Genomic DNA, 13,764 nt, shown 5'->3' on the forward strand with positions numbered 1-13,764 from the left:
CCTATGTACAAGAATATAACTGCTATAATACTACTCCTATGTACAAGAATATAACTACTATAATACTGCTCCTATGTACAAGAATATAACTACTATAATACTGCTCCTATGTACAAGAATATAACTACTATAATACTGCTCCTATGTACAAGAATATAACTACTATAATACTACTCCTATGTACAAGAATATAACTACTATAATACTACTCCTATGTACAAGAATATAACTACTATAATACTACCTCCTATGTACAAGAATATAACTACTATAATACTACTCCTATGTACAAGAATATAACTACTATAATAATACTCCTATGTATAAGAATATAACTACTATAATACTACTCCTATGTACAAGAATATAACTACTATAATACTACTCCTATGTACAAGAATATAACTACTATAATACTACTCCTATGTACAAGAATATAACTACTATAATACTACTCCTATGTACAAGAATATAACTACTATAATACTGCTCCTATGTACAAGAATATAACTACTATAATACTGCTCCTATGTACAAGAATATAACTACTATAATACTACTCCTATGTACAAGAATATAACTACTGTAATACTACCTCCTATGTACAAGAATATAACTACTATAATACTGCTCCTATGTACAAGAATATAACTACTATAATACTACCTCCTATGTACAAGAATATAACTACTGTAATACTACCTCCTATGTACAAGAATATAACTACTATAATACTGCTCCTATGTACAAGAATATAACTACTATAATACTGCTCCTATGTACAAGAATATAACTACTATAATACTGCTCCTATGTACAAGAATATAACTACTGTAATACTACCTCCTATGTACAAGAATATAACTACTATAATACTACTCCTATGTACAAGAATATAACTACTATAATACTACTCCTATGTACAAGAATATAACTACTATAATACTGCTCCTATGTACAAGAATATAACTACTATAATACTACTCCTATGTACAAGAATATAACTACTATAATACTACTCCTATGTACAAGAATATAACTACTATAATAATACACCTATATACAAGAATATAGCTACTATAATACTGCTCCTATGTACAAGAATATAACTACTATAATACTGCTCCTATGTACAAGAATATAACTACTATAATACTGCTCCTATGTACAAGAATATAACTACTATAATACTACTCCTATGTACAAGAATATAACTACTATAATACTACTCCTATGTACAAGAATATAACGACTATAATACTACCTCCTATGTACAAGAATATAACTACTATAATACTACTCCTATGTACAAGAATATAACTACTATAATACTACTCCTATGTACAAGAATATAACTACTATAATACTACTCCTATGTACAAGAATATAACTACTATAATACTACCTCCTATGTACAAGAATATAACTACTATAATACTACTCCTATGTACAAGAATATAACTACTATAATACTACCTCCTATGTACAAGAATATAACTACTATAATACTACTCCTATGTACAAGAATATAACTACTATAATACTACTCCTATGTACAAGAATATAACTACTATAATACTGCTCCTATGTACAAGAATATAACTACTGTAATACTACCTCCTATGTACAAGAATATAACTACTATAATACTACTCCTATGTACAAGAATATAACTACTATAATACTACTCCTATGTACAAGAATATAACTACTATAATACTACTGCTATGTACAAGAATATAACTACTATAATACTACTCCTATGTACAAGAATATAACTACTATAATACTACTCCTATGTACAAGAATATAACTACTATAATACTACTCCTATGTACAAGAATATAACTACTATAATACTGCTCCTATGTACAAGAATATAACTACTATAATACTACTCCTATGTACAAGAATATAACTACTATAATACTACTCCTATGTACAAGAATATAACTACTATAATACTACTCCTATGTACAAGAATATAACTACTATAATACTACTCCTATGTACAAGAATATAACTACTATAATACTACCTCCTATATACAAGAATATAACTACTATAATACTGCTACTATGTACAAGAATATAACTACTATAATACTGCTCCTATATACAAGAATATTACTACTATAATACTACTCCTATGTACAAGAATATAACTACTATAATATTACCTCCTATGTACAAGAATATAACTACTATAATACTACTCCTATGTACAAGAATATAACTACTATAATACTACTCCTATGTACAAGAATATAACTACTATAATACTACTCCTATGTACAAGAATATAACTACTATAATACTACTCCTATGTACAAGAATATAACTACTATAATACTACTCCTATGTACAAGAATATAACTACTATAATACTACTCCTATGTACAAGAATATAACTACTATAATACTACTCCTATGTACAAGAATATAACTACTATAATACTACTCCTATGTACAAGAATATAACTACTATAATACTACCTCCTATATACAAGAATATAACTACTATAATACTACCTCATATGTACAAGAATATAACTACTATAATACTACTCCTATGTACAAGAATATAACTACTATAATACTACTCTTATGTACAAGAATATAACTACTATAATACTACCTCCTATGTACAAGAATATAACTACTATAATACTACCTCCTATGTACAAGAATATAACTACTATAATACTACCTCCTATGTACAAGAATATAACTACTATAATACTACTCCTATGTACAAGAATATAACTACTATAATACTACTCCTATGTACAAGAATATAACTACTATAATATTACCTCCTATGTACAAGAATATAACTACTATAATACTACTCCTATGTACAAGAATATAACTACTATAATACTACCTCCTATGTACAAGAATATAACTACTATAATACTACCTCCTATGTACAAGAATATAACTACTATAATACTACTCCTATGTACAAGAATATAACTACTATAATACTACTCCTATGTACAAGAATATAACTACAATAATACTACTCCTATGTACAAGAATATAACTACTATAATACTACTCCTATGTACAAGAATATAACTACTATAATACTACTCCTATGTACAAGAATATAACTACAATAATACTACTCCTATGTACAAGAATATAACTACTATAATACTACCTCCTATATACAAGAATATAACTACTATAATACTACCTCATATGTACAAGAATATAACTACTATAATACTACTCCTATGTACAAGAATATAACTACTATAATACTACTCTTATGTACAAGAATATAACTACTATAATACTACCTCCTATGTACAAGAATATAACTACTATAATACTACCTCCTATGTACAAGAATATAACTACTATAATACTACTCTTATGTACAAGAATATAACTACTATAATACTGCTCCTATGTACAAGAATATAACTACTATTATACTACTCCTATGTACAAGAATATAACTACTATAATACTGCTCCTATGTACAAGAATATAACTACTATAATACTACTCCTATGTACAAGAATATAACTACTATAATAATACACCTATATACAAGAATATAGCTACTATAATACTGCTCCTATGTACAAGAATATAACTACTATAATACTGCTCCTATGTACAAGAATATAACTACTATAATACTGCTCCTATGTACAAGAATATAACTACTATAATACTACTCCTATGTACAAGAATATAACTACTATAATACTACTCCTATGTACAAGAATATAACGACTATAATACTACCTCCTATGTACAAGAATATAACTACTATAATACTACTCCTATGTACAAGAATATAACTACTATAATACTACTCCTATGTACAAGAATATAACTACTATAATACTACTCCTATGTACAAGAATATAACTACTATAATACTACCTCCTATGTACAAGAATATAACTACTATAATACTACTCCTATGTACAAGAATATAACTACTATAATACTACCTCCTATGTACAAGAATATAACTACTATAATACTACTCCTATGTACAAGAATATAACTACTATAATACTACTCCTATGTACAAGAATATAACTACTATAATACTGCTCCTATGTACAAGAATATAACTACTGTAATACTACCTCCTATGTACAAGAATATAACTACTATAATACTACTCCTATGTACAAGAATATAACTACTATAATACTACTCCTATGTACAAGAATATAACTACTATAATACTACTGCTATGTACAAGAATATAACTACTATAATACTACTCCTATGTACAAGAATATAACTACTATAATACTACTCCTATGTACAAGAATATAACTACTATAATACTACTCCTATGTACAAGAATATAACTACTATAATACTGCTCCTATGTACAAGAATATAACTACTATAATACTACTCCTATGTACAAGAATATAACTACTATAATACTACTCCTATGTACAAGAATATAACTACTATAATACTACTCCTATGTACAAGAATATAACTACTATAATACTACTCCTATGTACAAGAATATAACTACTATAATACTACCTCCTATATACAAGAATATAACTACTATAATACTGCTACTATGTACAAGAATATAACTACTATAATACTGCTCCTATATACAAGAATATTACTACTATAATACTACTCCTATGTACAAGAATATAACTACTATAATATTACCTCCTATGTACAAGAATATAACTACTATAATACTACTCCTATGTACAAGAATATAACTACTATAATACTACTCCTATGTACAAGAATATAACTACTATAATACTACTCCTATGTACAAGAATATAACTACTATAATACTACTCCTATGTACAAGAATATAACTACTATAATACTACTCCTATGTACAAGAATATAACTACTATAATACTACTCCTATGTACAAGAATATAACTACTATAATACTACTCCTATGTACAAGAATATAACTACTATAATACTACTCCTATGTACAAGAATATAACTACTATAATACTACCTCCTATATACAAGAATATAACTACTATAATACTACCTCATATGTACAAGAATATAACTACTATAATACTACTCCTATGTACAAGAATATAACTACTATAATACTACTCTTATGTACAAGAATATAACTACTATAATACTACCTCCTATGTACAAGAATATAACTACTATAATACTACCTCCTATGTACAAGAATATAACTACTATAATACTACCTCCTATGTACAAGAATATAACTACTATAATACTACTCCTATGTACAAGAATATAACTACTATAATACTACTCCTATGTACAAGAATATAACTACTATAATATTACCTCCTATGTACAAGAATATAACTACTATAATACTACTCCTATGTACAAGAATATAACTACTATAATACTACCTCCTATGTACAAGAATATAACTACTATAATACTACCTCCTATGTACAAGAATATAACTACTATAATACTACCTCCTATGTACAAGAATATAACTACTATAATACTACTCCTATGTACAAGAATATAACTACTATAATACTACTCCTATGTACAAGAATATAACTACTATAATACTACTCCTATGTACAAGAATATAACTACTATAATACTGCTCCTATGTACAAGAATATAACTACTATAATACTACTCCTATGTACAAGAATATAACTACTATAATACTACTCCTATGTACAAGAATATAACTACTATAATACTAATCCTATGTACAAGAATATAACTACTATAATACTACCTCCTATATACAAGAATATAACTACTATAATACTGCTCCTATGTACAAGAATATAACTACTATAATACTGCTCCTATATACAAGAATATAACTACTATAATACTACTCCTATGTACAAGAATATAACTACTATAATACTACTCCTATGTACAAGAATATAACTACTATAATACTACTCCTATGTACAAGAATATAACTACAATAATACTACTCCTATGTACAAGAATATAACTACTATAATACTACTCCTATGTACAAGAATATAACTACTATAATACTACTCCTATGTACAAGAATATAACTACAATAATACTACTCCTATGTACAAGAATATAACTACTATAATACTACTCCTATGTACAAGAATATAACTACTATAATACTACTCCTATGTACAAGAATATAACTACTATAATACTACCTCCTATATACAAGAATATAACTACTATAATACTGCTCCTATGTACAAGAATATAACTACTATAATACTGCTCCTATATACAAGAATATAACTACTATAATACTACTCCTATGTACAAGAATATAACTACTATAATACTACTCCTATGTACAAGAATATAACTACTATAATACTACTCCTATGTACAAGAATATAACTACTATAATACTACTCCTATGTACAAGAATATAACTACTATAATACTACCTCCTATATACAAGAATATAACTACTATAATACTGCTCCTATGTACAAGAATATAACTACTATAATACTGCTCCTATATACAAGAATATAACTACTATAATACTACTCCTATGTACAAGAATATAACTACTATAATACTACTCCTATGTACAAGAATATAACTACTATAATACTACTCCTATGTACAAGAATATAACTACAATAATACTACTCCTATGTACAAGAATATAACTACTATAATACTACTCCTATGTACAAGAATATAACTACTATAATACTACTCCTATGTACAAGAATATAACTACTATAATACTACCTCCTATGTACAAGAATATAACTACTATAATACTACTCCTATGTACAAGAATATAACTACTATAATACTACTCCTATGTACAAGAATATAACTACTATAATACTACCTCCTATGTACAAGAATATAACTACTATAATACTGCTCCTATGTACAAGAATATAACTACTATAATACTACCTCCTATGTACAAGAATATAACTACTATAATACTACTCCTATGTACAAGAATATAACTACTATAATACTACTCCTATGTACAAGAATATAACTACTATAATACTACCTCCTATATACAAGAATATAACTACTATAATACTACCTCATATGTACAAGAATATAACTACTATAATACTACTCCTATGTACAAGAATATAACTACTATAATACTACTCCTATGTACAAGAATATAACTACTATAATACTACCTCCTATGTACAAGAATATAACTACTATAATACTACCTCCTATGTACAAGAATATAACTACTATAATACTACCTCCTATGTACAAGAATATAACTACTATAATACTACTCCTATGTACAAGAATATAACTACTATAATACTACTCCTATGTACAAGAATATAACTACTATAATACTACCTCCTATGTACAAGAATATAACTACTATAATACTACTCCTATGTACAAGTATATAACTACTATAATACTACCTCCTATGTACAAGAATATAACTACTATAATACTACCTCCTATGTACAAGAATATAACTACTATAATACTACTCCTATGTACAAGAATATAACTACTATAATACTACTCCTATGTACAAGAATATAACTACTATAATAATACTCCTATGTATAAGAATATAACTACTATAATACTACTCCTATGTACAATAATATAACTACTATAATACTACTCCTATGTACAAGAATATAACTACTATAATACTGCTCCTATGTACAAGAATATAACTACTATAATACTACCTCCTATGTACAAGAATATAACTACTATAATACTACTCCTTTGTATAAGAATATAACTACTATAATACTACCTCCTATGTACAAGAATATAACTGCTATAATACTACTCCTATGTACAAGAATATAACTACTATAATACTGCTCCTATGTACAAGAATATAACTACTATAATACTGCTCCTATGTACAAGAATATAACTACTATAATACTGCTCCTATGTACAAGAATATAACTACTATAATACTACTCCTATGTACAAGAATATAACTACTATAATACTACTCCTATGTACAAGAATATAACTACTATAATACTACCTCCTATGTACAAGAATATAACTACTATAATACTACTCCTATGTACAAGAATATAACTACTATAATAATACTCCTATGTATAAGAATATAACTACTATAATACTACTCCTATGTACAAGAATATAACTACTATAATACTACTCCTATGTACAAGAATATAACTACTATAATACTACTCCTATGTACAAGAATATAACTACTATAATACTACTCCTATGTACAAGAATATAACTACTATAATACTGCTCCTATGTACAAGAATATAACTACTATAATACTGCTCCTATGTACAAGAATATAACTACTATAATACTACTCCTATGTACAAGAATATAACTACTGTAATACTACCTCCTATGTACAAGAATATAACTACTATAATACTGCTCCTATGTACAAGAATATAACTACTATAATACTACCTCCTATGTACAAGAATATAACTACTGTAATACTACCTCCTATGTACAAGAATATAACTACTATAATACTGCTCCTATGTACAAGAATATAACTACTATAATACTGCTCCTATGTACAAGAATATAACTACTATAATACTGCTCCTATGTACAAGAATATAACTACTGTAATACTACCTCCTATGTACAAGAATATAACTACTATAATACTACTCCTATGTACAAGAATATAACTACTATAATACTACTCCTATGTACAAGAATATAACTACTATAATACTGCTCCTATGTACAAGAATATAACTACTATAATACTACTCCTATGTACAAGAATATAACTACTATAATACTACTCCTATGTACAAGAATATAACTACTATAATACTGCTCCTATGTACAAGAATATAACTACTATAATACTACTCCTATGTACAAGAATATAACTACTATAATACTACTCCTATGTACAAGAATATAACTACTATAATAATACACCTATATACAAGAATATAGCTACTATAATACTGCTCCTATGTACAAGAATATAACTACTATAATACTGCTCCTATGTACAAGAATATAACTACTATAATACTGCTCCTATGTACAAGAATATAACTACTATAATACTACTCCTATGTACAAGAATATAACTACTATAATACTACTCCTATGTACAAGAATATAACGACTATAATACTACCTCCTATGTACAAGAATATAACTACTATAATACTACTCCTATGTACAAGAATATAACTACTATAATACTACTCCTATGTACAAGAATATAACTACTATAATACTACTCCTATGTACAAGAATATAACTACTATAATACTACCTCCTATGTACAAGAATATAACTACTATAATACTACTCCTATGTACAAGAATATAACTACTATAATACTACCTCCTATGTACAAGAATATAACTACTATAATACTACTCCTATGTACAAGAATATAACTACTATAATACTACTCCTATGTACAAGAATATAACTACTATAATACTGCTCCTATGTACAAGAATATAACTACTGTAATACTACCTCCTATGTACAAGAATATAACTACTATAATACTACTCCTATGTACAAGAATATAACTACTATAATACTACTCCTATGTACAAGAATATAACTACTATAATACTACTGCTATGTACAAGAATATAACTACTATAATACTACTCCTATGTACAAGAATATAACTACTATAATACTACTCCTATGTACAAGAATATAACTACTATAATACTACTCCTATGTACAAGAATATAACTACTATAATACTGCTCCTATGTACAAGAATATAACTACTATAATACTACTCCTATGTACAAGAATATAACTACTATAATACTACTCCTATGTACAAGAATATAACTACTATAATACTACTCCTATGTACAAGAATATAACTACTATAATACTACTCCTATGTACAAGAATATAACTACTATAATACTACCTCCTATATACAAGAATATAACTACTATAATACTGCTACTATGTACAAGAATATAACTACTATAATACTGCTCCTATATACAAGAATATTACTACTATAATACTACTCCTATGTACAAGAATATAACTACTATAATATTACCTCCTATGTACAAGAATATAACTACTATAATACTACTCCTATGTACAAGAATATAACTACTATAATACTACTCCTATGTACAAGAATATAACTACTATAATACTACTCCTATGTACAAGAATATAACTACTATAATACTACTCCTATGTACAAGAATATAACTACTATAATACTACTCCTATGTACAAGAATATAACTACTATAATACTACTCCTATGTACAAGAATATAACTACTATAATACTACTCCTATGTACAAGAATATAACTACTATAATACTACTCCTATGTACAAGAATATAACTACTATAATACTGCTCCTATGTACAAGAATATAACTACTATAATACTACTCTTATGTACAAGAATATAACTACTATAATACTACCTCATATGTACAAGAATATAACTACTATAATACTACTCCTATGTACAAGAATATAACTACTATAATACTACTCTTATGTACAAGAATATAACTACTATAATACTACCTCCTATGTACAAGAATATAACTACTATAATACTACCTCCTATGTACAAGAATATAACTACTATAATACTACCTCCTATGTACAAGAATATAACTACTATAATACTACTCCTATGTACAAGAATATAACTACTATAATACTACTCCTATGTACAAGAATATAACTACTATAATATTACCTCCTATGTACAAGAATATAACTACTATAATACTACTCCTATGTACAAGAATATAACTACTATAATACTACCTCCTATGTACAAGAATATAACTACTATAATACTACCTCCTATGTACAAGAATATAACTACTATAATACTACCTCCTATGTACAAGAATATAACTACTATAATACTACTCCTATGTACAAGAATATAACTACTATAATACTACTCCTATTTACAAGAATATAACTACTATAATACTACTCCTATGTACAAGAATATAACTACTATTATACTGCTCCTATGTACAAGAATATAACTACTATAATACTGCTCCTATGTACAAGAATATAACTACTATAATATTACCTCCTATGTACAAGAATATAACTACTATAATACTACTCCTATGTACAAGAATATAACTACTATAATACTACTCCTATGTACAAGAATATAACTACTATAATACTACTCCTATGTACAAGAATATAACTACTATAATACTACCTCCTATGTACAAGAATATAACTACTATAATACTACCTCCTATGTACAAGAATATAACTATTATAATACTGCTCCTGTGTACAAGAATATAACTACTATAATACTGCTCCTATGTACAAGAATATAACTACTATAATACTACTGCTATGTACAAGAATATAACTACTATAATACTACCTCCTATGTACAAGAATATAACTACTATAATACTACCTCCTATGTACAAGAATATAACTACTATAATACTGCTCCTGTGTACAAGAATATAACTACTATAATACTGCTCCTATGTACAAGAATATAACTACTATAATACTACCTCCTATGTACAAGAATATAACTACTATAATACTACTCCTATGTACAAGAATATAACTACTATAATACTACTCCTATGTACAAGAATACAACTACTATAATACTACTCCTATGTACAAGAATATAACTACTATAATACTACTCCTATGTACAAGAATATAACTACTATAATACTACTCCTATGTACAAGAATATAACTACTATAATACTACTCCTATGTACAAGAATATAACTACTATAATACTACTCCTATGTACAAGAATATAACTACTATAATACTACTCCTATATACAAGAATATAACTACTATAATACTACTCCTATGTACAAGAATATAACTACTATAATACTACTCCTATGTACAAGAATATAACTACTATAATACTACTCCTATGTACAAGAATATAACTACTGTAATACTGCTCCTATATACAAGAATATAACTACTATAATACTGCTCCTATGTACAAGAATATAACTACTATAATACTACCTCCTATGTACAAGAATATAACTACTATAATACTACTCCTATGTACAAGAATATAACTACTATAATACTACTCCTATGTACAAGAATATAACTACTATAATACTACTCCTATGTACAAGAATATAACTACTATAATACTACTCCTATGTACAAGAATATAACTACTATAATACTACTCCTATGTACAAGAATATAACTACTATAATACTACTCCTATGTACAAGAATATAACTACTATAATACTACTCCTATGTACAAGAATATAACTACTATAATACTACTCCTATGTACAAGAATATAACTACTATAATACTACTCCTATGTACAAGAATATAACTACTATAATACTACTCCTATGTACAAGAATATAACTACTATAATACTACTCCTATGTACAAGAATATAACTACTATAATACTACTCCTATGTACAAGAATATAACTACTATAATACTACTCCTATGTACAAGAATATAACTACTATAATACTACTCCTATGTACAAGAATATAACTACTATAATACTACTCCTATGTACAAGAATATAACTACTATAATACTACTCCTATGTACAAGAATATAACTACTATAATACTACTCCTATGTACAAGAATATAACTACTATAATACTACTCCTATGTACAAGAATATAACTACTATAATACTGCTCCTATGTACAAGAATATAACTACTATAATACTACTCCTATGTACAAGAATATAACTACTATAATACTACCTCCTATGTACAAGAATATAACTACTATAATACTACTCCTATGTACAAGAATATAACTACTATAATACTACTCCTATGTACAAGAATATAACTACTATAATACTACTCCTATGTACAAGAATATAACTACTATAATACTACTCCTATGTACAAGAATATAACTACTATAATACTACTCCTATGTACAAGAATATAACTACTATAATACTACTCCTATGTACAAGAATATAACTACTATAATACTACTCCTATGTACAAGAATATAACTACTATAATACTACCTCCTATGTACAAGAATATAACTACTATAATACTACTCCTATGTACAAGAATATAACTACTATAATACTACTCCTATGTACAAGAATATAACTACTATAATACTACTCCTATGTACAAGAATATAACTACTATAATACTACTCCTATGTACAAGAATATAACTACTATAATACTACCTCCTATGTACAAGAATATAACTACTATAATACTACCTCCTATGTACAAGAATATAACTACTATAATACTACTCCTATGTACAAGAATATAACTACTATAATACTACTCCTATGTACAAGAATATAACTACTATAATACTACTCCTATGTACAAGAATATAACTACTATAATACTACTCCTATGTACAAGAATATAACTACTATAATACTACCTCCTATGTACAAGAATATAACTACTATAATACTACCTCCTATGTACAAGAATATAACTACTATAATACTACCTCCTATGTACAAGAATATAACTACTATAATACTACTCCTATGTACAAGAATATAACTACTATATACTACTCCTATGTACAAGAATATAACTACTATAATACTACTCCTATGTACAAGAATATAACTACTATAATACTACTCCTATGTACAAGAATATAACTACTATAATACTGCTCCTATGTACAAGAATATAACTACTATAATACTACCTCCTATGTACAAGAATATAACTACTATAATACTACTCCTATGTACAAGAATATAACTACTATA

The sequence above is a fragment of the Leptodactylus fuscus genome, chromosome 6, assembly GCF_031893055.1.
Source record: "Leptodactylus fuscus isolate aLepFus1 chromosome 6, aLepFus1.hap2, whole genome shotgun sequence".
In the NCBI taxonomy this organism is placed as follows: Eukaryota; Metazoa; Chordata; class Amphibia; order Anura; family Leptodactylidae; genus Leptodactylus; species Leptodactylus fuscus.